The following is a 24,167-nucleotide window of genomic DNA, read 5'->3' on the forward strand; positions in this document are numbered from 1 at the left end:
TGGTTTGTTTTTTTTTTTTTTTTTTTTTGGGGGGGGGGGGGAGGTTAAATTAACTACACAGCAAAAATAACAAATTTAACTTCCACTAAGTTAATGGCCTTCCATTTCCATCGCTGTGTGTCAGACATGCTCCTGGGGGCTCCATAATGCTTTAAAACAAGACGTGCTCCTACCTTGACTGCACCCAGGTGCTCATGGGCTCTGGCTGAGGAAAGCAATTTTAACATCACTCTCAAGTATCCTGCTAATTTTCCAGTCTCATTTTGTCTGCCAGACACAACTTTCCTTTCTCTTTACAGAGCAAAACAAGATACATGTAAACAAAGAATGTGGGATGTGAGTTTTGCTTTCAAAAGCAGTTCTTCAGCAGAATGAATGAGAGGCAAAACATTAAACCCCAGGAGCCACTGGAGTCCCAGAGATGCTTGGACATTCCTTACAAGGAAACTGAAGTAAGTGCTTCAAAAATATACTTTTCTGTACACTGCTAATCAAAGCACTTATCTTCAGCATAGAATTAATTTGAGCCAAAACTAAAATTTCAACCTTAACCAGACTTGCAACCATAAAGAAAAACATTAGTTCAAAAGTGATCGTACTTTTTAATTGTGTGATTTGTGTCAAGCTGTAACGAAGGGGCAAAATATTTAGTTTTTCCTAAGTTAATCTCTCTGTGCTGCTATACAGGCACATTGTTGATCCCTGGATTCATTTGTGGTGCTCCAGTATAATTTTACAGGATGCCTGTTCTCAAGTAAGCTGTACTGCGCTGGGGGAAGTTCACTTGAGCAGAGATAACTCACGTTAATTCAGCTGTCAAAATAAAGCCAAAGAAATCTGAGAGTGGTGGTGCAATTTTCTAATATTATCTTCCTCACTCATATTTCATTCACCTCTGGGACCATAATTGAGTTGCTACTCGGTGTAAACCCTTTGGTCTATGGTCCAAATGAGAGAGAAGTGGCAAAGTCAATCTGTAATATCACACTTCAGCATACCTGGAGAAATCGAAGCACGCTCGCATTGAATGTCTGTGACTATTTTTGGTACCCTGCTTGTGGGTTTTCTAAAATGTCCTAATTTGTAACTAGTTAGTAATCTGTAAGTAAATTTTCCATACTGACCTGTGGCCATTCAGTTTATGTACAAGCCTTGGGTGATTGTTGTGGATGAAATGCAAGCATATTATCCAGAGGGTCTCAGCCAAAGACAGTTGATTGCTGGCACATTCCTTACTCTACTTGCTGAGCACTTACATGTCAGAGTTAATTCTGCAGAAGCCACATTGACTCTTCTCTCCAGACGGACTGATCAGACACTGGTTTATTGGCTCCCTTGTCTGTTACAGAGCATTACACCTCCAAAGCAGAGCAATGTCAATTGAAACTGCTCAAGTCTGAATGCAATCAGAATTTTCTTCCATTAGTATTTATGTTTTAGCACCTGATGAAGAAAATTTTTCAAGGGAGTTTATGAGATGATAGTTTATTAAAAAAATAGTTGTGTACTTTGGAGAAATGCTCAGTTAAAGAGTAACTTTGTCAAAAATGGAATACAAAAAAAGTAAGTTACTAAATCTGACAATTCTGGTTAATCTGAGGAAGATAAAAATGATGTGATTGTTTAGCACAGTGAGAAATAAGCTTGGAGAAGGGACTTTCTTCCACCCAGTATACAAATGATATCACTTTTTTAAGCCTTCCATTTTACCCCTGACACAGGCAGTCTTTGACTATAGCTAAATGGTATCCTTCACTTAACTGTTTGTTCCTCCAAACTCTCTGCACTAAATAAATAACATTAGAGCTTTACTTTGCTTAATACTGGCAGGGAGAATTGTCTGCATAATTTTATTCATCTGAGTTATTCAGTTATTTTTGAACTAGCATTCAAAAATTGGGAAAAAGGCTTCAAAAATCCATGTGCGATTTAAATTTTGAATTCTTTTGTTGGCTTTGGCACATCTCCGGTTCATGTTTTCAGCCTCTTTTCCCTGCCACAAGGGATACCAACTTATTTTTCTTCTCAGGTAGTAGCTTCAACTCAGCTGCTGGAGTTTGAAGTGGAAGACCAAAACCTGATGGATGTGGACATGGGGCAAGTGGAAGAGGGATGAGAGAGGAAAGAATTACAACTGACACTGACCCTGCCTGTACCAGCACTGAGTGGCACCAGGCTCATTTCTTCCAAAAGCTTGGACCTGAGAAAGGCTGATATAAAATGGTCTTATTTTCATGCCCAGAATCCTTAATGAAATGAATTCTTCCCACATCCCTCTTGTGTTTCTGACCCTATTTTGACAAAGCTACCAAGTGGATATCAGAGCACCAGACTGTTTCTGCTCACTGAAGACTGCTCCAGCAGCTGAACAATATTTGTGTCCACATATGCCCTTCATTCACACTTGCACTGAAGCAAAACCACCTTGCAGTTCCTGTTGTGCACTGTGCAGCATTTCACAAGTCAAGGCCAAAGCTCCCTTCTCAAGCAAAAACGCCCCCAAGACTTTTACAGTAAGTAAGACGATCTCTTTCCTCGGAGAGAGGCAAGTCTGCAGATATCCAATTCCACCCAATAAATGGGAACCATATGAACACAAGGCAAAGGAAAGTGCAGCTAGTTTTCACTGCACCCTGTCCACCAAACACCTCTCCAATCTTTGCATGGGGAAAGCTTCTTCTGTGGTTGTCAGACCTGTTCATGGCTTGGGATAGTGCCAGTACAGATGTGGCCCCTTTTGTAGGTCCCTGAACAGTTGTCAAATCTCTCTTTTACTCTATCCTTTTTTCCCTGGTTTCTGTACCTTGCATATTTATTTTCCTTCTCAGACTTTCCTAAAGGTTTAATTTTCTCTCTATGGATATTGCCAGTTCTCCCAGTGCTGATTCCTAATCAAGTTTAAGGTATCTGAGCTTGGAGTATCCACTCCAAGGAATGCCAGTCACAGATGTCATTGCTTTTTAGGGAAACTGCGCAATTTCAAGAGGCCTAAACCCAACCAGAAGCCAGAGTCCAACACCACCCTTCTAATGCCTGAACTGCAAACACCCAGAAAAATGACCTACTAGCCCTGAGACGTGCCTCTGATCACTCACAAAATAGTGACAGCAGGAGAAAGGCAGAGAGCACCTTTTTCAGCGGCTGACTCTGAAAGAGGTGCCCTGCAGTACAGCTACTGAAGTACATCTACTCACTTGCAGAGCTGTTAACATAAATATGGGAGATGCTAGGCCTGGAGTTCAGACTTCAACTGTTTGCGCACAGGTCTACAATATTCTGAAAAGTAAATAATAGCCACATTACTGACTTAGGAAAGGTGGGATGTTGTTGTTGTACCAAAGGAGGCATGTGCTCTACACGACCTATGCTGCTGTTTTTTAATCCTCTACAGGAACAGACGGCCAGGATACCCAGCTCTTTGTTCCTGCACAGCACAACTGCACTTATGCTATTAGCTAATTTTCAGCTGCTCTTACCACTTCGTCTGGCAAGATACAGAACTGTATTCCTGGAATTGCTCCTATCTGTACAGCATCATCCTGCCTCCACCAAAAGGTGCTGCTGACTGAGTTGGGCACTGCCCGGGGACTGGAGAGGAAACATCTCTCTCCTATCAAGCTCACTTAACCAGGCAGAGATGTCCTTTAAATAAGAAATCTCTAGGCAGTTGTCTTTCCCAATTTGCATGGTTGTCATCTTTCCTGTTGTGTTTTCGTAAGCTTGTCCCTACCAGACAAAAGACCTGCTCTCCCTTCTCCTGAAGTCAGTGGGAATTCTGCCATCAATTCCAGCGGTATCTGGATCAGGGCCAAAATGTTAGCAACTCCACTTCCCCTTAAGTCATCCACAAACAATACTTCTTTGATTACATACCGAGCCTGAGGGGTCTTAGTTATCTTCTAACCCTCTCCTTTATATCTCCAGTATCTATGGATTCCATAGTGTAGGCAGGAACTGTTTGAATAGAAGGGCCTTAATCATCAAAAGTACTTTTCTTCCTCAGCCCTGTTTTTTCTCAAAGGGAGTTGTTGCTAATTCCTTTGGGAAAGAGATGGGGAAAAATGAAAAGGAAATGACACCACTTTAAAAAGAAGCTAAACCAAAGAAACCCAACCCCACAGAAAGACACCTTCTGACATTTAAGTACTAATGTATCTATGATCAAATTCACCAAGAGAAAAAAAATACTGATCACATTGAAAATGGTAACTTTTAAAATTATACTGGATGAAAAGATGATACAAGCCACAAGGGTAACCTTGGCTAGATTTTCAAGGTGGTTTGCAATAGAGGGCAGTGAATAAGAAGAAAGGGGAACCCTATTTGTTTAGGTAACTGCGCAGTATAACAAGTCCAAAATAGCTTCAATTGATTCTGAGTATCTTCTTAGACATCTAAACAGTAATTGTGTTGTCCTTTAATTAGATGCTGTGATTGCTATACTCTTCAATAAAGAGAAGGCATACCTAGATATTTAGTTTTTAGCCACAGAGGGAAACACCACACTACATATGGTTATGCCTTACAGATGGTGCTTGGTAAAGGATGAAATGGCAACAGGAAACAATCAGTCTGACCCAGAAGACTAACACAGGATTTTGTCCAAACTGAATCCTGCAAAAAATATTCTTGCAACTGGAGAACTTTGGTGCTGAAGTTAGTATTATTTATAAAAACACAAAGGAAAACTGATTCTGCCACATAGCTGAAGAGCTTTACTACAATTTGGACATACAGCAGATTTCCTATACTTCAGGTGAAATATATTCTCTGTCCAAATAGGACAGATGAGAATTTGGTTTTATTTTGCAAAATGTGCATGCAGTGAGGATGATGTGACAGCTGCACTAAGCAATATACAGCTCTCCAAAAGGCTGGGCGTTATAAGAGAGGAAAAAGTACTGTCAGAAAGCGTCACTGTATTTTACTCTTCCACCAACAGAAGGTGAATAAATGAATACATTCAATACAAAATCAATTAACAAACAAATTCAATACAAAATAAGCACATAATATTACTAGGTTGTCTGTTTGAACTAAAAAGGCTAGGTACTGCAATGCATCATATTTTACTGTTTTCTCTGATTAGATATTCTTAGAGTGACTTCTAAGACTATGCTGATTTGGGCCCCTAATATTTTGTTGAAGAATTTTGTACATGACATAATATTTGGGCTACTATATGAAATCATGAATGAGTAACATCAACATATTCATTCTTTATTTCATGCATTCAGGTGTTACTAAATATATGCCACACTGCTAGAATGGTGGCCTTTCACAACATACTTCAAGAAGAAGGAGGCAAAGTATGCTAGCTGGCAAAGGAAGTTCTAAATGGAGAAGGACCAGCAGGTTATATTTCTATCTGGCATGCAAAGTTAGGGATTTAACTTTCACATCATAGGAATGTTTTAGGAAAACCATCAGCACATCCAACCTGACTCTTTTGTAAGATTCCACTGTGATATGCAGAATTGGAAGGGATGGATATAAAGAAAAAACAAGCAATCCAGGCTCTAAAAATGACTGTGAGAGAAAATAACTGTCTACACAGAGATGGTTGAGGCTACACAAGGACATCCAGAAATGGGACTTTTTTTTTTCAATATTCACTTTGGTACCGTATAAAAACAACTGTCTTGTAAGTAATTCCTCAGAAAGGTTGTGGGGTCTTTCTCTTCCTGTTTGACATTCACTGAAACAGAGCCATCAAGGAGATTTTTATATCATTGGTCTCCCTAGGATGGAGAGTGGTAAACATGGGTAAGTGGAAGCTCACTTGTTTGATGTATTTGCAGAAGACTGTGGATGCCCAAAGAGCACAGCAAATCCTGCCTAGCTGCAGTTGCCTGGTGACACTGCAACATATCTCGGGTGGAGTTTCTACACTGGGCTAAAACACAGGGCAGTGCAGAAAAGGTTCAGAGATGGACTATGTGAGGAAAACCCCATACTTCATATCAGCTGTGTGCCAATACTGCAAATTAGATGGTGGGATGGGGCTTGCTTGTGATCACTCACAGCCAGGAAGCATAGATTCATCCCTCAACCTCTGTATGAGCAGTTGAGCAATCCAGGTATGTGGCTGCGTGGTTTGTACTCAAAGGGAGTCACATGAAACAGCAGATTAGTGGGTTGCACAAAACCAGCTCCTGAGCTCTAATCCCGGTGGTGCTGTTATACGCACTGGGTGGCCTCGTGCCGGCCTGTTGGCTTGCTTCTGAATTGACATATCTGGGAGAAAGAAAAGACTTTCACAGAGGCACTGTGTGCTTTACCCAATTTATGCTTTTACTGCACATTTTAAAATATCACACACCTGATTTGCCTTCTGCCAGATCTTTTTAATGAGAATTGAAGGAAAAAGGGCCTAAAGTTTGATCTATGCTCATTCACAGCCACTTTAAACTAATCAGAGAGGTGTAACGGGACCTACCTGGGAACAAAGTATGAGAGTCACATTCGACATGTGATCCCTCCAGGCACACTTACCAAACATACCACCACCTTTTACTGCTTCTTAGCAAGACTTACAACTAATGAGGTGAGTTTGTTACTAGAAAGCATTTCTTTCCGTAGGAATTTTAAAATAGATCTGTATCTGAATAAGGAGGTAAGTAAATTTGGTTCATTTAATAATTATGAAAGCTGAGCTATGAATAATCCTGAATAAAGCCAGGCAGATTGCAGGCTGTAGCTATAAGACTTTCAAAATAGCAATGGCAAGAAGCATCAGCCCTGCAGAAACCCAGCACTGCTATTTATGCTGAGTAACTATTCATTTACTAAAGAGATTACAGCAATAAAGCTTACTTATCTGCTTGCTTATTCAATGTTTACCCATTTCTTCCAAAGGTGAAAAGATTTTGTTTTGTTTTCCAAACAACCCATGTTAAGTTATTTATTAGATATTAAATATTATATCCATGTTATATGTTATAACCAGTCCTACATTACCAAGGATTTGAGACGGGCTACTGTACAGGATGCTGTTGCAGTAAATGCAAAGGCTGATTTCAGATGTCAAAATATGACCAGGCCATCTTTCAGTCCAACAGGAATTATTTTTTCCACATCCATATTTCATTTTGATTCCTAATCGCTAGCGTAAGCCACATGTCAATGAGCATGCTATCTTTCACATTCCTCTACTCTTCCCTCCTTCAAACTGAATATACCAGTGTACCAGATTTACTGTTAGGAAAAATCCCAGTGTGACTATGTGATTAATTAATCAAGGCCTTACATATGATTTGGGCCTCTGGGAATATTAATACAATCAATCCTGCAAGAAGCCTGTGCATATGGATGGAGAATTTGCATATGTCAAAAATTTATTTCCTCTGCAGTCATTCAACTTAATCTTGGGGAAGCACTCTAGAGTACGTTAAAGACAATATTCTAATGAAAAGTTATCATCTAGCTCTAGAACTCTCTGTGATAAACAGTATATAAATTAACTCAAGTATTTACATTGCACTTCTGCAGAAGTTAACATTTCTGTCCTAAGGCTCCATTTATACTGGCTGTAATTCAGAAGTTAAAAATCAAAACACATTCAAAACACCATCATGAAAACAAAATGATGATAAAAATTACCAGCATGTTTCTAGAAGGACAACACCTCTTTACATTCAACAGGAAGACATTTTACTGAAGCCCCAAATGCTTGTCTGTTGTTTTAGACTTAGAAATATTTTATGATTACTCACACATAATTTTTCCTAAGATGGACGATGGAAGATGTGAGAAAGGGGCTATAATTTCACATTTTCTGCTTTGACACTTAGGACAACTTAATTTCTATTACTGAAACACTATTACAGGCCATGCTTGTTGTAAAATCTTCATACTACATCCCTGTGCACCTTATGAATTTCACTACAACTTCACATAAAAAACAACAAAAAAATTCTGATTGCTTTCATAATAATAGCAAATAGTTCCAACTTTCCACAGCTGCAGAAGTTTGCTGTCCCTAGAGATTTGTCATGGTACAGCTCTTGCTTCCAATCAAAACAGTGACATAGTGGCCATGATTTACAGCTTGCAGAGGCTTTATTAGGGGATAGCACACTACTGAGCAAATATTAAAGAACTTTTAATGTGCAGCAGGACTTTTAATCTTTACACACACCCCCTCCAAAAAAAAAAAAAAAAAAGAAAAAAAAAAAAATAGTCCTGCCCAAAAGCAAAGGGAAATAGGAGCCAGTATTAAGACTTCCCTTTTTCTGTTGTTAGGTTTCAACAGAAATGATCACCCATAAATGAGACTGGCTGTTTAAACAACTTCATCCTTACTATTTAAAATGGTAAACATCTGCACTGTTAACAGTAACAGAATGGCAAAACTCGCATGATAGCAGGGAAGAATAATTAAAAGGCTTGGCATCAGACTAAAAATGACTCTCAGGTAAAATCAGTACTTTTCCTTATAGAATTATTAAGAAATAAATAGTGAGAAGAAAAATTAAGAACATAATAATTTATTTTAAAAAGCAGTGAGTTGATATATGAAAGGAACATTTGTATTCCTGTGTTCAAGCAAAATGTCTTGATTAACATCAAGAATAAAAATTACTATGTCATGCCTTTTTGTTGTTCACATTGAATTTGCCTAAGCAGAATGGAAATGGTAACTATGTGTAAAGAATTCCAGAATTTTTATTTTCTGTTAAAACAAAGCTTAAAACAGCCTACAGAACAATATAACATTACATTTAGTGGGCCGATGATGTTTTGAAATTTAATTAGTTGCCAAGCTGTAGTTTTTGATACTGAAGTCTAATTTCTACTCAAATCTAGCAACTTCATTTTGAGAAAGTTAAATCTATTGCACAGGATCTTAGTGATAAAGTGATCTCAGTTTTATATTTTTTATATAAAATAATATATTAGATGAGTGCAAAGAGCATATATTCTAACTTCTAATTTCTATCATTTTATGATATACTTTGGACTGTGAGGTGCAACGAGACGTCAGCAGTTTAAGGTCCGTATTTCTGCAAATGCCTGGCTCCACATGCACAGTGATTTTTGGTTTTCTGTTTAAAATGCTGGCAGCTATGAAAAAAGTAAACCACAATGATGCTCTATGGATTCACCACTTGACAGAGATCTCAGGCCACAAATACAAACGGTACATGAAAATTTTATGAGTTACGGGGTCCAACAGCAAAATATTTGCAAATGTTGCTATTCCTCTTTCTGCAACTGTAGGGACATATCTGGTAAAAGACAGAAAAAAAAGCCATGCTCAAACCCTTGGCTGCAATACTAATTCTGAATATATGGCTTAAAACTATTATTATCACATACGTTACTTATTAAGTAAAAAGCCTGAAGCTATTTGTCTGTCTACATTTAATCTGATAGTCTATTTTTCCTCCCGAAACTAGTTTTTAACAGTCAGATTTTCCAGTACTTTTGTTCTCTCATAGCGGAATTCAGGTTTGCAGAATTGTTTCATTTTCTTCAATTTGCATTCTTCAGCGAAGAAGCTGTTTACTTCCAACATGGTTATACAGTGAAAATAGATCTGCATTTATGGAGTTAATAGTTCTCTTATTAATTTCACTCTGCTTTTTTTTTTTTTTTTTTTAATAGAAACCTAATGAAAACCATGTTTATGTGCTCAAAGGCACAGAGGAAATTCATTACTCTGAGGAATAACACACTCCACAAGTGAAATGAAAGTAATCTTATTTATGACAGGAAGGGGCCTTCACTAGACTCAACTCCACCACACTTGGACTGATACTGGCTGCATGAAAGAAGCTGCAAATTCAGGAACTGGTTTCAAATGTAAGCCTCATCTCAGCAATAAACACATTTGCAGTTTAGTCTCGCAAACATTTAAAATCTGCTGAAGGGTAAGTACCCAGTTATTGTATTTCCTATAAACATGTGACAAAAAGAATGCAACAATTACAAGAAAAGCAGTGATATGGCTTTGCATTCTGGGTGCCTTCCTTCCACTTAGAAATGAGCCCCCCCCCGTTCCTCGGTCAGCGTCCACCGCAACACGCCCCCACGCCTACAGCCAGCCTGCTTACTTATCAGATCTGGCCCTTTGCTTTGGGCTTAACAGCAGTGCTGCAGCAACTGAAATCTCCAAGTTTACATCAACTTGGTTGTGGGGAGAAGAGAGGCTTATGAATACATTCGCCTGGAGAACCCTTGAGGAGTGGGAGGTGGAAGACTGTGGGGAAGGATAGGCGCTGCAGGGCTGCAACCTCAGCTTGCTAAAGGGCTTGATGTCCAGAGGTGTTCAAGGTACCCTGCACAGTCAGGTAATTCCCTAAGCAGAAAAGGGAAATCAGAAATGCCAAAAATGATTTACTGTCCCATCCACCCAGCCCAGTACATGTGTGCGCCTGAGCATCTGGCATCCATGTGCATGTATGCATATGTGTCTGAATTTGAAAGAAAGAGAAAAACCTTCTTGCAAAGAAGGAAGATAATAAGAAAATGTCTGACAAGTTATTGCTACATCTATTTTTGTGTGAGATTGCATCTTTTTTTTGAACAACATCAAATCAAAAAAGAAAAATGTTTCTTAGCACTGTGAAAGTCAAACCCTACGTTCATCCCATTTCTAGAGACTTCAAAAGAGAGCTTTCATTAATGGAAAGTTGTGATGTACAGCAAACTGGATGGCTCCACATGCGTTTGCAATTTCTGTATCTAAACCCACATGTTTTACATTCCTTGGGTTTCTTACTCGAGTTGTCTTGAGTTAGAAAGAGGCAGGAGGGAGGAAGGAGCTGCCATGCCAAGGCTTCCATCCGGCAATAAGCCCCACTGCCCACAAGAAGGCACTGTGTGTTAACAAATAAGAATATGCTGGGATTTCTGGAGGGAATTGATTTTTTCATTCCCGCCGACGTTAAAGACCCAGCACAAGATGTGTGGGTTTCTCCAGCGTCATGAAGGACAGCTGCCTTTGTCTGCCTGCAGATGTTTGGCCAGTTGCAGTTTGGATGCTTGACCAGTGACTGAGATAAGCTCTTCAGCCTTACACAAGGAATTAACTAATATTCTTGTACATCTTCCCCAGAAAGCAACTTGTAACACTAAAACAAGCTTGATGAATTTGAAGATTTAGTTAAAGAAATACATATTTAGCTCTTCCTTTGTTATTCTGCTTTTGCAATTACAGTATGTTTGCATTTGTATAGGCACTTCACTTTTCCCTCATGTGATCTAAATTCCCCCTCTGCTTCACGCCACAACAAAACAATTAATCTTTTGTTTGCAACATTAGTCAGTTGTCATGGAAATTAATATGATTTCACTAATTCAAAAATAGGAACATTTTTGGATCACATATTAAGAGAATAGGGTGTCATACATAGACCATGTCTTTTAGAAATAGCTTGGTACGTAGTGAGTACATCAGAAAAAAGGACACTTTGGAAGAATATAAAATTTTTAAAGCACATAAAAACCCAAAGTCTTGCCTTGGTCTAAAATATTTGAGGCATTTCTCCCAACAAGCAAGTTGTACTTTAGATCTTGAACATTCCTCCCAACAGGAAAATTGTACTTTAAATCATGCGCAGCTTTTTGTTTGCACAGAAGATTTCTCAATCTCTTTGTCTGGATTTGAACTTCTCAGCTAAAAGAGCAGAATTGAGACTCTCCTTTTCCTTTGACAAATGATCTATTTGCTGACAGAGATGAGCAAGGGAGTGGACAATCTCAACAGTGTTTTTCTACAGCCATATTTTATTCCCCTCTTCACATGAACACAAAAACGCAGAAGCAGCTGCATTGAAGAAATAAGGGAAGCTGCTCTCTATGACGTCTGTATACCTCAAATTGTTGGAAAGTGTCATGGGCCAAAATTCTCCATGATGACATGGCTAAAGGCCAGCACAGAGCCATGGTACAAGCAAGGTCACCGCAGACTTACAAGATCTACTTTCAGGTAATGAATATACCGAGGCTCCTACACGATTCTGGATAAAACACTGTCTGAGCCTCATGAACAAGATGACGGATAGTGCCAGACGCCTCTTTGGGTTGTGGGAGCTGCCAGACTAGCCCATACGGGTGAAAGATGTTGTACAGAGAGATCTCTCCACGTTATCAGAATTGAATTAAGTTGAACTGGCAATAACAACAGAGGTAGTATATGGAACTGCTTGCTTTCTAGCTGACGCCTCTTCTCCCAAATTGAATTAGCCGCACCCCTGCCCCAGCAGAAAGCCACCTATCCACAGCTAACACATACCACCTGCCTTGGGCTGTCAGGCACAAAGGAGACACAATTTCCTCCCTTTCACGTTTCTCAAAAACACTGAACAGACTTGTATCACAAAACACAACCCATGCCAGTGATCTTTGCTCAAAGATATGGAGGTGGAGTTTAGAATGAGTATATTCACACCCCTTCAAGGGATTTTCAAAACAATGCTTGCCAACACTTGCAACACCTTCCTCTTATATGCATGCCACACTGATGCTAAGCATCTCAAAATGTTAAAAAATGAAGGAAAGCTTGTGTGAAAATGTCAGCCTTAGGTTTCACTAAACCCCATAGCAATCCATAACCTACTCAACGTAAGAGGGAACAACAGGGCAAGTGTTCCTTTGCAACACAGAAAGCCAGTCTCAGTGATAACCACCAGCTGACCCTTTTCTGCCACGAAAGAGAAGGCTAGATTTATTAAAAATTATTCCTCAGATATTCTAGAATATGTCCAATTGCATTTTTTTATTAGTATTTCTGGTTATATTAGAATGTTTGTGGAGCACTGGTATCCGAAAACCAATATTCCCCTGAAGCATTTGTAGTTCAATCCCTTGAGGACACTTTCAAGGAGAACTGGTTCAGCAAACAAGTTTAATTTTACCTCTTGGGCACACACCTCACATCTGGATTCAACGCTGGAGTGGGGCCACAGCTTGTGAAAATCTGCGGAGTTTTAACTCATGAAGCTACTACTCCTAGGCAAAAAGAGTATAATTTGTCTTTATTTTTATGAGTTTCTTTGTTAGATCATCAAAATTAATTGCCAGGACACCTGGATTCTGCCACAGCATGGCTGTTAAATAAGCCCACCAAATTTAAAGCCTACTATGAGATGCACAGACTGAATGAACTGTGTGAACACTAAACTGGATTTAAGTATGCCAAGCTACAATAATGTAATAACACAGTAAATCAGGTATAATGAAGAAAGTCTGAAACGACGCAAAGAGAACTGTGAGGCACAAAGAGAACTGGGCTTTAATCCAGTACAGTTATCCTACAGCAAGCAATAAGAGGAAAATGCCCTAAATCTGAAGAGCTCCATTTCACCCTGCATTAGCTGCCTAGGTCCTTTGTCACAATGACAGAGTTGATCCAATCAGCATGGTTTTGGAAAGGCGGGTGCCTTGAAGGAGCCTTTTCTCAAGCTATAGCCAGTTGCACTGAAATAAAAATGTACAAACGAGGTTCCCTGGAGTACTCCCTTGCAACAGTTCAGCTGACTACAGCTTGCAAATGCTTTGGGTTCATGGGTTCCCTTACTTGTGCCTTTCCCAAATACACACAGACCTGAGGGTGATGCCAACAACTGGCACCCTTTCAGATCCCACTCAGCCCCTCCATTAGCTGAAACACAATCAAGATTACAGCTAACAATTTGCATCCTACTATTTTCTTTATGCTTAAATAGGTCTTTCCTGAAAACAGATCTCTGCATTATCTGTACCAAAGATCATATATAAACTCTTGAAGAACACTCAGAAAATACAGCACAGCTCATGCCAGTCTAACCTTGCTCATTAATAAGTACGTAGAGCATATGTTCATACATAACTCTGGGACTATACTTGTACAATCAAATTAGCCTTTGGACTGCTGGTGTTTGGCCATAATTTACTCAATCTAGTTTTCAATTGCATATACAGTGCTGCTAATAGTACAGAAATACTATCCCATAAAAATCATAATCACTGATAACAAAGCTGATAATGGAGTAGAATGTTTCACTTCCAGTACATTAATATAATTACCACTGAACATCCATAATCAATTGTGTCTGTATCACAGAAAAATGCTCTTACTTGCAGCCTTTGCTGAAACTCAGCCTAGAAATATTTCAGTGGGGGTGGAAGGGACAAAACAGCAAAGGCAGGGGAGGAAGAGACAAGTCAGTAACTTTCCCAAGACACTGATTTAATTTAAAAGGGTAGTAGCATTTTTTCAGTAGCTGAGCCACGGCATTGTTCCCACATTGCCTGCGTTAGTTCCGCCACATTGCTAATTACTGTTTGAATGTGATGACCTGTGCAGAAGCTAAACAGAGCAGTCTCCAAAGCCTCCCCCAACTGACACTACCTTGCTGAGCAAGCAGGAGAGACCTCTGATGAGGCAGGATGGCGTATGCTTGCCAGGCCAGGCAGAAGTGACCAGCCTCCATCCAACCCAAACCCTCTACAACAGCGCTCAACAAGAGCCTTCCCTACCGTAAGTGAGCACCAACAGCACGTCTAATCTGAGGAGACACCAGCAGTTGTTCCCAGTTGGCCTGTTTGCTTTGAGCAGCTGTCTCCACTGTTGGTGCCCAGACATTAAACCAACAAGTGGCATCTGTGCTGACCTCAGGTTTCTCCAAATACACAAGGCAACAGACATTGCAAAAACTTTCAGCAGGACCAGCAGATAAGTGTGACAAACCTTGCACAGCACTGCTTCCATTTGGGTGGGTTCTCATGATGTGTGGATAAATCACCTGTCTCCATATAAGGTCTCATTCTCTTCTGTGACCAGTGAGTCTGAATTCCAAAAAAAGCAAAATGCCTCTTTGTTGATGAAGAAATTATACAGGTGAAACAACAGCATTCAGAAATGCTGAGCTGGTGTTCCTTTGATACATACAGTATTGGTTGGCAGGGAAAAGAAAACCTTCCATTTTACAAAATAAACTTACTACATAGTAGGTTTATTTTAGTTGATATTTTTATTATAGTTAATTCTATATATAAGAATATCCCACTAGAAAAATGCAGATTTTACTGTCATTAACTTAGAAATTACCTTAATATAAACCTGGTGATATTTTTAAAATAGAACTATCTTTCATAACTGGGTTCAGCATTTAACCTTAAAATATCAGTGCAAGGGGAGAGAGAAAAAAACCCCAAACCCACAGAAAAAACCCCAAACCTATTTCCCTTTCAAAATCATGGGTTTTAACTTTTTGACATGTGTTGGAGAATAGCATAGGAATTTCCTTCCAAAGCAATGCATCACTGCATGAATGTTTTGATAAGGATGTTGTTTTAATTGCCTGCTTTTACATTAGGAACACATGGCAAACTGAGGTGTGTGTGCAAATACGATATTCCCAGCACAAAACTGTGAGGGTGCATCTACAGTGACCTGTTCTGAGGAGGAGAGCTGTGCTCTGAAGCTCTCAACAAAGACAGACTAGGCTTCTATTTCAACTTCTGTTCAGCACAGCTGAAAAAAACCCCTCCATAATTTGTTTCTCATTTCTTACAGAAGAACAGTAAAAGAATGCTCATTGTGTAATATTTTGCTCCTTCCGTAGAAAAAACCTCACACAATACAGTTTGTTTCCTTCAAAAGTGCAGTTTCTTTCACTTTATGTAAATCATCACAGTCTTTTATTGCTAAAAGAAGGACCTCATTGCCAAGAGATGCAATGGATTGCCTGCTCTCCTGCAAGGGCTTTTGGCTTGAGAGAGACCTAGATAGGAACTCAGCAACACCTCCTGAGCAACGATGCCAAGACAGCAGCTGGAACCCATTACAGAGCAGGACAATCCTGTCCAAACAACTGAATGCCAGGATCTCAGGGTATGAAAGGCTGAGAGGACATTCCCATAAAAAAACAAGGATCTTCATGAGAGTTTGGATTTTTGGGTTTAAAAGAAGTTTTGCTGGCTACTGAAAACATTGCTATAATTTTGTTGTTTTGATAATAATGTGAAATGAGCTATTCCTCCCATACTGTGGCTCCGAACAGTCAGTGGTCTTCTGGGAGAAAAATAAAAAGGAAGAAAAGTAGTCTGAAAGTGCTTCACAATAAAAGAAGCAAAACAAAAGATGTTTTTTGAGCTTAGAGCTAGTAAATATCTCCTAACACCACTCAGGGAACAGAAGTTTTACTCCAAAGTGTTGCGCACCTCTGTTGTGACACTATAGGTTTGCAATCGGTTTTCAACAACTATGACTTAGATTTCAATGAGACTACAGGTAAGTAATTCTGTTCTGAGAAACTTTTGAAGGTAATCACTTTATGGTAAGGTCTCACTCCAAACACTGGAGAAAGCTGAAAGATAGGAAGTGTGAAGATAACCATCTACTGCTGGAAAACAATTCAAAACTTACCAAAGGACAGTTTGGAATAGAAATACTTAAGTTAGGAACTGGGAAGGAGTGGGGTCTCTGAAATAAGGCAAGAGCACCAATCAGCTCAAAATGCAGCAGTCTGTGCAGCCTCTCCCTTAGACAGTTCCAAGATGCTGGGTTTTGTCTGCAAAGTCCTTCCTTGCGGTGGTCCCACAGAGCTGCTGCTGATTAGCCTACATCAGGAGCAGAGGGAGACTGAGAGGAAGATGAGCAGTCGGCTGCAGCTGTAAAAGCCATGCCAGAGTGAAAGACAGGACAGGACATACCCGGCAGGAAAGACAGAGAGATGCCAGCACTCACTCACCAGCAGGATGGAATTTAAACCCTTCATTTCCATCCTACATATTCGCCCAACGTGGAAAACTCAAACTACAAACTAACCTTGACTGCCAAAACACCAGCACCTGAAATGTGTTTTGCACCTCGTTCACACTGCCTCAGTTTCTGTGAGGCACTCGGATAGAACAGCCTGGGAATAGATTGCTATTTAGTAAGGACTTATAGCACAGAATAAACAACCGCAGATAGAAACCTGCTGTTTTCAGGGTCTGCCAGACACAAGCAAATACCAGCGGCAATTTCCTCAAATCACTCATGGATTCTGTTGCATTTGCCCCTCTTATTTTTCACAAACTTTGAGTCATCAGCAAGGTTACCTTCTCAAATGGTCATATATTTACCAAAGGCAGGGCAAGAGGAAGATTTGGGCTATATTTTTCATTACGCAAAAGCTATGACCAGCAAAGCCAGACTCCACAAACAGCTGCAGCTGAACTGTACAGGCAGTGTAAGTTCTGCAGGGCAACCACCAGAAAGCAACAGAGAAGGAAAGGTGGGAGAGCTGAGTTGGAGGAAGGACAGCCCAGAATGAGAAACAAAACTACCAGAGCAAATATGCTGGCAGTGGGTTAGTTAAAAATATGCCTCTGGCCTAGTTAAGTGATGGAGGGAGAAGAGAAATTGTGGCACCTCCTAGGAGAAAATGCCCAGCCTGCCCATGTTGGGGAGTGAGGAGCACTGCTGTTCTGGCTGTGCCTTTGGGCTGGCTGCAAAGCCTGATTCCTGCCACTCTGGGGTCATGAACAGACTTCTCCTCCTGTGGGGAAGGATGGCAGGACAACTCTGTAGTTCAAGCTTGAATTCAGGTGAGAGGAGAGACTAATATCATCACCTTCCTAATGAGCTTGTATGTGGCAGACAAAGCTTGCAGGCATGAGAAGGCTTGCATGGCACAAGAGAGGCTGCCCAGGCAGGGTGGCTAAAAACAGCCTTAAGCATCTGGGTCTGCTGCTTAAGCAGCCAGAAAAGACGGAGAAATTAGAAAAGGAAAATGGGGCCCAGAAAGGAGCCAAAAATTACATTTGTTCAGCTTCAGGCAGCTGACAGATTCTCAAGTTTCTGGGTACAAAGCCCAATACAAACTCAGGAAAAATAAGCTCATATTTTGAAGAGCTAATGTCTGTGCACAAAACAAGGTGAAGGATCACACTTTGGGACACAGGGATATTGGGGAATCAAATATAAAACTCAAGATGAGAAACAGGGAAACAGGCAAAGAAGGAAAATGGTATCAACCATTTCTGGCTTTAATCATTGCTTAAGAGCCAAGTCTGAAGCAGCTAAGACATGTGATGACTGCTTGGATACTCCTCAGGGACAAACTTGGCTCTCAGAGAAGGAAAACTACCCCTTGCATGGGATGGATGGGAGCATGAGCAGGTCCCAGCTATCATATTCCACCAGCAATTTATGGAGTTTGACATGGACGCACAATAGTTTTTGCTCTTCAGATGCTGCTTTCCCCTTTTCGTGAGGAACTTTTATGTATGCTCCTGTCCATATAGCTTAGAGAACTTACTTTTTAAGACCATAATTTTAAAAAATCTTGAGTTTATTTTAAGAACACGTACACAGCTTCACTTTTCAGTTTGGTGAGGCTGAGAATGACAGCAAGTAATCAGCTACTGGTCTTGTCCATTGTAGATTTAAGGTGATAAGGAGAAAAGCAGTCAAAGACTCAACATGGTCTATGCCTTTGGAGGCTCTGCAGCTGTGCTGTTTCCCTTTGCATGTTTGTAAAAAGCCCACAGTTATAATCCCTAGTGGAGGTGGTGCTCCAACCATAGACCAAAATTAAATTAAAGTGAGAAGCACTGTTTGTTTGTGTCTGGGTCAAGAACTGTTGCAATCAGACCTCACATTTCATGACCATGATCAGAACCAGATCATTTTACACAGGGGATGTCAAATACACCCAGTAAAATAGTTTGGAATTCTGCTTCGTTTTTTATTTTCTTTTTCCCCAAACAAAAATATTTTATTTGATTGCACTGAAAAGTTTTTGCATTTTCATGGAAAGGATTTTCTAGAATTTCAATCTCTATTGTAAAATAAACCTTCAGGCTAAATCTCCTTCAGGCTCTCCTCCTTTCTGAAAGTCTCATGCGCAAGTTACACTGACCAAATTCTAGTCTGTTCATGCAGATATCCTAGTTAAAAAAACATTAAAAATATCAGTGAAATTAAAAAGTAACAAAACAAAAATAAAATCGTGAAAGCTATTAGTGTATCCTATATGCTTTTTATCTATTTGATTATGATAGTTGGCTCACAAATGGTTGCCTTGGGATGCAAAGAAATGGCAGAAAATTCTGAGTGCTCAATTGTTTCTGTAAATTTGGACACATAGCTGTAATATTTCCTTTACAAATTACAAAAATACTTTCCTTCCAGCCCTCGCTTTATGCTAAAGCTGTGCACTCCCCTTCTGAGATCTCATTTGATTTGTTAACAGACATTTTACAAACTTGGCAAAAGAGAACAGATTAGAAGTAGAATCCAATCAGAGTTATATTTAAGGTTATTTAGATATAGGCTATACTATACAGTTATACTTAAAAGAAATGCAGACATACCAGGTAACACTTGCACAGTTAAGCACACAGACAACTGTACTCGCACCTACTCTTATTCCATGATATGCTTTTGATTGCATTTAAAGCATTTGCAATCCAGGTAAATGTAAACCTCTTTTTAAGGACTTTCCCCTCACATTCTTACTTCATGCTATTAACAAAGGGAGTTAAGACTGCTTCTGTTTAAACGTTCAGATTACTTTCAAGGGTAGTTATATCTGAATGTAAGGTTTATTGTAGTTTATAATTCTTGATTTGAAGAGAGTTCCATCATTCCTGCAACTTCTTTATCCTTAAGTCCTTCATTTTTTAATAATCTGTAAACATTCCTTATTTTATACACGACTATAAATGTCATATATGGTATTTCCATGGTTGGAAGATATACAGTAATAGACGTACATATATTTTTATGTATATATTCATTGCTGTATCAAAGCAAAGATGGTGTGCATCCCCAAATAAGAAAAGTTTACAGTTAGTAAACCACCAGGGGATCGACGGAGCAGAGCAAGACAGCTGAGATCAATGAACAGATCTGGTCCCTGGTATGCCAGCTGGAAGTTGATTGCAATAGCTGTGCAAGGCTGGCATTTACTGAGAGGGAAGACAGAGCCCCCTTCTCACAATGTCCTGGGGCTTTAGGAATCTGTGATTGCCTAGGCTCCCCTAGAAATGGTGCCTAATGAGCAGTGAAGCAAAAGGCAAAGATGCTACAGGGAGCCTCTCAAGCACTGATGGATAAGCTGGTGTCCAATACATCAGAGCATCAGTGATCAAGCTGCTTAATTAATGAAAGACAACTCTTGATGTGAATTATTCCAAATTATTCTTGATTTCTCCAAAACCAGCCTTGCTGCAAGATTTGGCTTACATTTAACTATAAGAAACCGAAATGCAGACCATGGAGTGCTTAACTTAGCATTACCAACACACACAGTTCTGCATCTAAAGGAATACATTTTTTTCAGGAAAACATCTGTGTACATCTGAGGTCTTACCTCTGAGATACCAAAACTGGTTAATCTATCACAGGAAATAGCTAGCAGACAGCTTCAGAAGCAGGGCAAGTCTCATCTTAAGCATTTTGAAATGCACATCCACAAAAAAAATCCTTATTCACAGAGTAGGACTGCATGGACCAAATACACCATAGATGACCTTCAGTCAAAACTTATTTGAAGGCAATTATGCTAAAGGATCCACTGTTGGGAAACACCGAGGTAGTTACATCTGCACTGCCTAAGCCTGTGCCAGGAGTCTTTGCTAGTACCTGTTTACATCTTCAGTTGATTGGTTTTTCCTTTCCTTTCCTTTTAGGATGTCCACCTTCACGACCTGCTTCTGCAGTCATGTGGCTATCCAAGTTTCCACTAGGAATGCTATTCCAACTCCCTGCAGTCAGTCGAAGCTGATGACTAGCAGCATATCATACAGGCATGGAATAAAGAATTTTTACTCCTAAGAAATTTCATTCCCAAGAATTTTCCACCAGCTTTAGCAGATTTAGGATTTCAATTATTGTTTCTAGGCCTTTTAGAAAACAAAGTAAAACAAACTCTACAACACACAAGCTTGTTGTTCTAAACCTTGAAGGGATACAAATTGTAGTCTAGTACCTATAAACTCTTTTTTCAGATTACTTAACTGCTTTTCCATAAAAAAACCCAAGAAATATGGGCCAACTTATTATGAAAAATTAAGTAAAATAATATTTTTAGTTTTTGAACTAATAAAGATACTAAGACTTGCTAAGCAAATCCATAGAGTGTACAGGGTATTTTTTAGTGTTTCATAAAACTTCTAACATGTGGTCTTAAAGAAACACATGTACACCAGCTGTGCAGAAATAAAAATAAACTTCAGAACTCCAAGGACCCATTTTGAGGTATCTTTTAGGTCAATCCCCTGAAAACTAAGAGTCTGAATCTGTACGACTTAGCCGCTGAAATCATGGAGATTTTAGTTTACTAAGTAACATATCCTGAAAAGTCTCCAATGCATAGAAACTCAAGTACCTGAGTCAAAGGTAGCAGGGTACCACGCAGTCAGCTAGTATTTTCATTCTGATAAAGTGAATTGCTTGTCTGAAACACTCCGCACTCCTGCAATAAAGAAAGGAGGCTTGACCTTCATTGCCCCACACAATTCTCTCTTCCTACAGGTCTCAACAAAATTATGCTTGGCACAGCCTCAGTGCTGAATCTGGATGTGCATTTTGATTCCCACCTCCTGCCAGCTGCTATCTGTGCCTGCCCAATCAGCTATTGTACAGTTTCACACTGTGATCAAAATGATACACCTCTCTTTGAATAAAGGCTGTTTCTAAGCTTGCTTTCTGTAATTTAAACCTATCTTCTAACTTACTGCTTTACAAGTAATAAGGAGCAGGTCAATGAAACGAAGCATTTCCAGTTCAGGTACATGGATTAACTTTCCAGCATTCATCCAGTGCGGCACTGGAAGGAAGATCACAGTGACTTCGTCCAGCCAATAGTGCTGCCAATTCTCTGCTGAACATAAAATCATTTCAAGCTGGGGCTGCAAAACAAATGGAAAGCCTGCCAGCTGAAGGAAATCTAGGAAAGAGGGAAATGTCTTTTTTACCGTTGAGAAATTAAGGACAAGCCAACACAATGGTGAATTGCTTTGAGAATGGGCTGAGTCATGAGACAGGTCAGGGGAGAGTTAGGGACAGGCATCACTACAACCCTCGGGGAATCTGCAGGTGGATGGGTTCCTACTATTTGAAATTACTGAAGCTCAACTGAAGTTGATGCTTAATTAAGGACAAGCCTAGACTTAAATAAGGGACTCAGAAGACATCTGACCATAACAACAGCTCTCATATCCATCTGAAAATAAAGTTTAATGTAATTATAAATGTACACAAAAACATAAATTTAAACAGCACCAACAGCCAGAGACAAGCTGTCTTCATAAACTTTGACATCAGGTGATCTTTTCAAACATGTCAAATCTCAGCAGGAGATGTGTGACTTTGTATCGCAATACCAACCTGTGAAAAGAACTTGTGGCATCTAAGAAGTTCCTTTTATCCAGTCATGTCCTTCAACATCATTCTCACTACTGTGGTGTGCCTCTCCATGGCTGAGCAGGTCCTGCCATGGTATGTCCGAGTGGTGCCCAGGAAGAATGATGCAAAAGGTGTCAAAATTAATCTCTAAATGTCTTCTCTATGAATACAATCACGGTCTGTAGAGGAGCACTTAATCAGCATCCATTCTTTTGCAATGTTCATAATGTGTGGAAGTTTTCTGAAGTATTTTGTCTTCATAATTCTCCTCTCAAAACTCCCAATAATTCATATTTAGTACAAATAAACATATTCTCCCTTAGTCAACAAAACAAGAAATGTTTTGTTGTCAAGAAATGTCTTGAATTTCAACATTTTTTTAATGCTATGAAAGTAAAAAACACTGACTATTCCATCTTTTGTTAGTATTTCAGATATTTGTGAGCAGGACTACACTATTTTCAAATGGATTTAGTTTAAACTCCTAACCCTGTTAGGCTTTAGATTCTGCACTTTCTACTGAAACTTTAGCAAAATTCTTCTCATCTTATCAGCTGAAAGTTCTACTTTGTTTCCTTCCATTAGTGTGTGAAATGCCATTAGTTTTATCATCTTTGCAGGACAAAAAAGGTGACAAGTGGATTTTCAAAAGTACCTTCTGTTATTTCCATACAGGTTTTGCTTGCAAAGCTTATTTTCTTTTTTTTTTATTTTTCACTTTTAAGCTGTATTTAAGCATTTGTTTCCCACATTCTAGAAAGGTTTTTGCACATTATACATCTTCCATACATTGCTATGAAAATGTTGTTCTATTTACTGAGATGCTCAGCTGTTAAAAATAGCTAAGATTTACTGTTAAAGATACAAAAAGAAATAGAAAGTTTCCTAAAAACTGCACAACACAATCAAACAAATGGTAATTAAAAGGTTTAATTATTCTCTTGCTACACGGCTTTTCACAAAGTCCTTTTGATTACTTATTTTCAGTAGTAACAGACCTGAGATGCTGCTCAACTTATTATAAAAACATACAGTTGTGGAAAGTTATTTCCTCTATCAACTGATTTTTAGAAGTCATCCTTTTCATTATATATATATATATATATATAAAATCTTCTCAGAACACAATGAGTTTTTATTCACTTTATATGCCTGTATTGCACCCTTCCTCCTGACAGAGGGCATCTTAATGCCTTCTAGCATTGTAATAAACTAGCCCAATATAATAACCAGGCTTTTGCCAAATCAGGCCCATGGCTGTATCTGTTAGTCAAATGTCCAGCTGACTGAAGGTTAACCTACAAACAACCATAACAGAAATAACTATGGGCAGATATAAGAAAACTTTGGGTAAATGCTGTCTGAAGAAGGTATGTTGCAGCAAGAGCTAAGCAGATACCAGAAAAAGGAGAAACTGGCAATGGGGACAAGAAATGCTGGGACATGTTATCAGCCAAAGCAAGAATACATAATCACAGATCCCATGTCAGTGGCCAGGAGTTCAAAGTAAACCACAAATAAATGTATCATGTTCATGCACGTCTCCAAGGGTTGTTTAATGTTTTTGTTTCCTGCATTTCTGCATGTTCTACAAATAAATCATCCTGCATTTAGGAAATGTGCCTGGCCTCTCCACTTCTCTAACTCCAAAACATTTCTACTGCCAGTGCTACCATATGATCAAGAAAAAGCACCATCTGTCTCTTCCAAATGTGGTCTTACTCATTTACCACTTCCACCTTACAGTTCGCATATGCTGCTTGTCACATATTTGCTTCTTTCCCCCAACTTCTTTTCAAAGCACAGAAAAAGAAGAAAAAAAGGCCACCATAATGAA

The 24,167-nt window shown here is 39.3% G+C and overlaps 1 protein-coding gene and 1 long non-coding RNA gene across 3 annotated transcripts in view; one reads left to right on the forward strand and one right to left on the reverse strand.

The window, feature by feature from the left end:
* Positions 1-24,167, reverse strand: part of SCFD2 (sec1 family domain containing 2) — a 195,622-nt gene that overhangs the window by 41,671 nt on the left and 129,784 nt on the right. The window lies entirely within an intron of this gene.
* Positions 137-22,352, forward strand: LOC116444652. 2 transcript variants are annotated; one of them, XR_004240428.1, is made up of 4 exons: positions 137-452; positions 2,030-2,513; positions 9,610-9,875; positions 11,541-22,352. It is a non-coding gene; the product is annotated as an uncharacterized LOC116444652 (long non-coding RNA). The 2 variants fall into 2 exon arrangements; XR_004240427.1 differs by having other exon boundaries at positions 138-452; positions 20,614-22,352.

This window comes from Corvus moneduloides, chromosome 5 (assembly GCF_009650955.1).
Source record: "Corvus moneduloides isolate bCorMon1 chromosome 5, bCorMon1.pri, whole genome shotgun sequence".
In the NCBI taxonomy this organism is placed as follows: Eukaryota; Metazoa; Chordata; class Aves; order Passeriformes; family Corvidae; genus Corvus; species Corvus moneduloides.